This window comes from Bidens hawaiensis, unplaced genomic scaffold (assembly GCF_021521415.1).
Source record: "Bidens hawaiensis isolate Kalapana, Puna unplaced genomic scaffold, B.hawaiensis_p1.1 tig00032780_1, whole genome shotgun sequence".
NCBI lineage: Eukaryota > Viridiplantae > Streptophyta > Magnoliopsida > Asterales > Asteraceae > Bidens > Bidens hawaiensis.
The window spans coordinates 17,722-24,170 of record NW_027495598.1 but is presented as its reverse complement, the minus strand read 5'-3'; positions in this window follow the sequence as shown (position 1 = coordinate 24,170).

Genomic DNA, 6,449 nt, shown 5'->3' with positions numbered 1-6,449 from the left:
GTTTGGCTCTACGAGCACAAGTTGTGACATGATAGATTTTTCTAAGTATTTCGAGCATGAGTATACTCTACGAGCTAAATGACAACATGATAATTTGCATAAGTATGTTCGAGGAGAGTTGATCATTTGAATGTGTTTCGAGTATGATTATTTGACCGAGTATTTCTCTAAGTACTTTGAGCACATAAGTTCTAGAGTATACATGATGACCTCTCGAGCATACTTACTATATTATTTGAAATGATTGCGTTAACTGATTGTTGAATGATACTCTCGAGTATGGCTTTGTGAACGAGTATGTGTGATTATTTGTGTGTGAATCAAAACTTGAAATTGTGGTTAAGTAAAAGTATCGAGCAAAGGTATATTCGAGCACAGTTTTGAAATTTCTCAAAAGAACTTAAGAAATCCTAAGTTCTTCTCTCGAGTATACTTAGTTTCGACCAAAACTCTAAATGACCTTTCCTATTACATAACCATTTCAAGTATAATAGCAAGTCGAGCACAATTTGAAATAAGTATTCGAGTACTAAGGGAGATAATTATTCTTTTGGCTGTATGCTCGAGCAAGGAGGTACATTTATTTCAAAATTAAATGCCAACTGGAGTGCACTAGACGACAAATCTATGTTGTACTATCCGAGCGTTAGGTATTAAAAGGGGACTTAGAAATTTTTCCAAACATTTATTTTCCCTCTTTCAACCTAAATCAAAACCCTTTGCTCGTAACTCCCCTGCTCGTTCCAAATACTCATTTGTGATCAATACTTACTCGAATATAGCCATTAGCTCTGTTTCGACCTTGGTAAGATATCGATTATTGTTTATCGTATCTCCGAGTTTCGAAATTAGGGTTTCTATTGAATCTCTTACTAAATGTTTACTTGATTTGTGCAGGTTCGCAAACTGTTACGGAACAGTTTACTGAAGATAACTTTCTTCTCTAACTAACTAACTGCTATTTTTCTGTTGTTCTAAGTACTGACTCTTTCCTTTGTTTTGCAGAACTGATGGCAATGAGATTCGAACCAAAGCACAATATGTGCGCCCGATTGGTGGTAGATGATGAAAACAGGGAGTTGGAGTTCATAATCAACTTTCTCAATAACTCCAATATACGGGTGGCTCTAACAGAGAACCCAATCATCTATAGAAATCACATCATAGATTTTTGGGGTTCTGCTGAATATATGGATGATGTGAATGGGAAGAGAATTGAGGCATCCATTTTGGGTCAAGATATTGAAGTAACAGAAGCATCCATCAGGGAAGCACTGCAGCTACACGACAATTATGAAGTTCAGCTTCTGTATTCAACCCAAAGACTGTTAAGAATATTCCAAGAGATGCTAGGTTACCAAGGAGGTGTGCATGAAGGTCAATTTCAAAAGGGAAGCTTTCCTTTGATGCACAAATTCTTGATCCACCATGTTATCCAGTCCCTGTCACCAAGAAGAGGGACTTGGACTCTTTTGGTTGAGAGCTTGCTACTATGGCTGTTGCTATATTGTTTAACCAACCATTCAACTTCTCAAGATTCATCTTTAATGGTTTGGTTAGCAATGCTCAGAAGGAGGAACATTAGAGATTTCTGATGTATCCAAGGTTCATACGGATTCTGATTAACAGATCTTTGCAAGGTTTAAACTTAGTTGGAGAACATCTGGCCTTACAAGAGCCGAACATTTATAAAAGAATAAAGGGAGCAAGGAGCCAGTTCAATGAAAATGAAAAATGGGATATTCTCCCCTGGCTATTACATGCTAATATTGAAATCATGGAAGTACCTCCCTCACCAGGCCAGAGTGATGATGAATCTGAAGAGAGTGCAAGTGATGAAGAATCTGAAGAAGATGATGATGATCATAATGATGGTGATGATGGTGCAGGTGATGAAATTGTGGTTGTTGAACCACTGGCAGACCAGGTGATACATGAACCAGTTGTAGCAACGATTGGCAATGAAGCACATATTGATGAAGAAATGGGTCATGAAGTGGGAGTAAATGAACCAGGTGTTGAACCAGTTGGTTATGAGATGGTGGTGTTTGTTAATCCAGAGCCAGAGATGCAAGATGAAGATATAGAGGTTCATAATGTACCAGCTATAAGTGTTGAGGGAACTAGTGGAGCAGCACATGAGCTAATGGATGATGATGTGTTTGTTGCCAATGTGATCTCAGATGTAACTGGAAATATTCAAAAGATCACTCCACCTGACTCACCTGGTCCACATGATGATCAAAATGATAACTCTTCCGGGGGCACAGAACCATTTTCACCATGATCAGACCCTGCAGAGCCTGCAAGTGACTCAGTATCAACTTCCCCAGCAGACACTGAACCCTTAGCATACAGCCCTAAACCAATACAAGAAACATCTATTCTAACAACACCAACTTCACCGATCCAAGACCCTACAAAAGATACATCCATTCCAACACCTCCAATATCCCCAATACAAGAGCCAACTCAAATTACACCCATATCCATCACCCAAGACATTCAAGACAAATCCTAATCTTTTAAAGTACCATCACCTGAAACCTCATCGACTCAAACTGAGTCTGATCTTGAATTCAAACCAGCTCAAGACACACCCTCATCTTCTCCAACTTACATTAATGAAGATATACTTGCAGAAAATGCTGAACAAGAATTTGAAAACATTTTGCTCAAAGAGAAAAATGCATTTCTGGAAAGGAAGAACAAAGCACTAGAAGGAGCACTGCAACAAGCTTTAATGAAAATTCAAGCCCTGGAGCAGACTGAGGTTGAGAAGACCTTAGATGCACCAAAACAGGGGGAGAATTATGAAGATGAAGATGCTCTTAAGCAAATTAACAAGACTTATGCTGACTTAAGCAGTGAGAATGCAGAAGCATGAAAATCAAATGCTCTAAACTTGTTAAATGAAGAATATAATGAGCATGATGTAGAAGAAAATGAGAACTGAAGACAAGCATTTTAAGAGGGGGAGTTTGAAATGGAAGATGAGACCCCAAAACTAATTACAAAAAGAAAACAAAAGGGGAAGGGGATAGCTCAGTCTGAAGAAGATCTTCACCCCAAGGCTACTCCAAGAGTAGTATCTGGAGATGAGATATTGTAAAGAGATGAAGTGAATGATCCATACATAGCTAAAGTAGAATCTGTTAGAACAGTTATGGAGATCATGAATGTTGAAAGGGCTGCAATGGAAGAAGAAGAGGAGATTCCTCAATAAGTGCTTGAAACTCTAATAAACATGAAGAATAAGGAAGAAGAGGATGAAAGATTAAGAAGAATGGCTGATGACAGCATAAGGGCAGCAATGGAGGAATTAAGAAAGAGTCAAGCTGAACAGCTTCAAACTGAAGACTCAACTCCAGTTGCACAAACTGAACATGAGCCCTAGATAGCACAAACAGAGCTGCACGAGCCTGAAACAAGTCCAGCAAATCCAGAACAAAGTGAAAGAACATCTGGAGGACTTAGTTTTGGATTACTCACGAAAATGGCTGTTTTGAACATATACAACAACATTCTGAAGAATCCAGAGAGACATGCTCATGAACTTGTGGCTGCTGCAAGGAAGACACAAAAAGAAATGCAAACTAGAAGCAGTGAGCCTCATGATGAAAACATATTAGAACCAAGGATTGAAGAAATAGTTGAGATGAGCCTGCTGAAGATATCACTGAACCAACTGTCACTAAACCAATTGTGATTGAAGAACCTAAGCCTGAGGTTAGAGAGTCAGTTAAAAGAAAAGAGACTACAGAAAAAGAGACTCCTGGTGTCAAAAGACAAAAAGATAACAAGGAAAGTGTACACAAGTAGAGAAAAACCAAAATTGATTAATGAGCCTCAGGTCATTCAAATTGAAGAACCAATGATTGGGGCTCTACAAGACTTATATGAACATGCAAAAGTTGACGAAGATGAGGACAGACTAATAACTGATCCAAAAATTATGTTTATGATGCAATGTGGTTTGAAATTTGAAGATCTCAAAAGAATGACTGAAGATGAAATTGAACAAATGGTAGAATTAAAGGCTAAGGAGAAGAAAGAAGGGCTAGAAAGGGAAGAGAAAAGAAATAAAGAAAACAAAGCCTATCTTTTAAGCTTGAATAAATTAAGAAGAGAGACATATAGAGATGATGACAAGGGAAAGCAAAATAGCAGCAACAGAGGAATGGAGAAGAAGAGACACACAAAGTGCCTTTCTTCTGAATGTTGGACATCCTCTTTCTTACCTAAATCGTCAATCGTTTGAAGATTTTGATAGAATGTATAGGCAAGCTATTGTTGATGATACTGCAAAATTTGTACAGGAAGTAAGAGAAAAAGATGCACAAGGAAAGAAAGAATATGAAGATCTGAAAAGGAAACATAGAGATATCAAATTCTTAGAAGTGCATGGATATAAGTATGACTCTGTAAAAGACTTAGCCATTGATGAATTGTAGTGAAAGGCAAAGATAGTGAAGGACTCACACAAAGATGAAAAATGTGCAATGGATTGTGAAAGAAAGAAGAGAAAGAGAAACAAGAAAAGGAGAAAGTAGAGGCAGAGAAAAGAAGAGCTGAGGTAGTGGAATGGTACAATGATCCTGATAGAGTGAAGACTTTGAAAGATATACTATTAAAGAAGGGGATGGCAGAAAATGAATTTGACAGCCTGCCTCATGAACAACTTCTGGATATTTATCATAGAGAGCAGAGGCTATATCTGGAGGTTGAAAGAAAAATGTTGGAAGAAAGGAGGAGAAGAGAAGAAATGGAGAAGGCTGAAATGATATGTGATATGCAGAAGAGGTGCACAAATGGGAGATAAAATATTACAAAATGAAGAAGTGATCAGAAGATTGTATAATGAATCTGAAAGAAGGTTTGGGAAGAAGACATCTACAACAGGGTTTAGTGGACTTGTTGTGGACTTGTTGTCTGAAATTATAAGGCAGGAAGCTCCACAAAGAAATCTGAACCTGCCTACACATTTGTACTTTGACATGAGATCAAGAATCCTGAGAGTCATAACTGAAGATGGTCAAGGGACTCACATAATATTCAGGAGTAACTTCAGGAATTTCTCAAGGTAACAATTGGAGAGAATGGCTCAGCTGGATCTATATTATAACAAATTCTGAAGCAAAATGGCTGGCCAACAAAAGAATGATCTCTCTAATTACTTAAAAGAGCAATCTGAAAAAGGATTCCCACCGCTTAATCAAAAATGAAAAGAATCATACACAACAGCTGAGAGGGAGAGGAGGAAGAAAAGGCTGAGTAATGCAAGATTATCAGAGCTCTCTCTGTGGGAATCCAAGAAAAGGGGAACACACAAAGCTAGCAGCTCAAGCTCCAAAAAAAAGAACATTGAGAGAAAGTTTGGCTATGAGAAGAGAAATGGAAGTGCCTAATTCACCAGTCCACAAGATGGGAAAATTGCTCGTCTTACTTATAATAGGCGGAGTGATTCAGTATTACTTAGAAACTCTCGGGGAAGAACAATTGCAATTGTGGAATATGACAAAGAATTAGAGTTCTTACACATCCAGGATCTGCAAGACATCATGGACATAAATGTGCCTATAGATTCTGAGGATGGTGTGGAGTTGGAAATGTTCCAGCAAAGGGCTGCAACAGTGAGACTAGACAAGATAAAAGAAGCTGAAAGGAGCCAAGGCAGAAGATAGCAAGGATGGGAGCCAAAGGATGATCTGATTACTCATGTTTATCTTTTTTATTTTATATTTTATGTATTTTAACGTTGATTTGTAATTTGAATGAAATGTAAATTCGATGTATAATGCCCAAGTGGCAGAATTCCCATTATGTAATGTAATGACTTTTGCTTAAATTGACTATCTTTAGAATTTGATACATTTATAACTATATGCAGGTATGTTTTGGTGCATCTGAGCTTGTTCTAATCTAGGGGGGATTGTTGAGTCGGAGATTTGCAAAGGAAGATTGGAATCTTATCAACCTCCTCAAAGAAATGGCTAAGTATGGACTACGAGCAAGCTTGGACATTCAAGCATGATTCCATTCACTACCTCGAGCATGGTGTCTTATGGATATAAGACTTACTTCAGTGAATTCTTCTAAGTATTGAAGGCTTCGAGCAAGCTACACTTTATCAAGCAAGGGTGTTCTTCATCGATTATGGATTGCCAATCGAGCAAACAACTTGATCAATCAAGCTTAAACCAAGTGTTCCGAGCACAATGTTGGGTCGAGCATGGATTCAATAAAGAATGATACCAAATGTTCTAAGTATAGACTTCAAGAATGAATCAGTTCCGAGCAAGTTGTACATTCGAGTATGCTGAAGGTTGCTCTCAATAAGTTACTAAGGCAGGATTGAAGATATCTAGAAGAACATGCTCGCTTGAGGAATTTATTCGAGCAAAGCACGGATTAGTCAAGAAGATTGAAGTGTGCTAGAGGATAATATT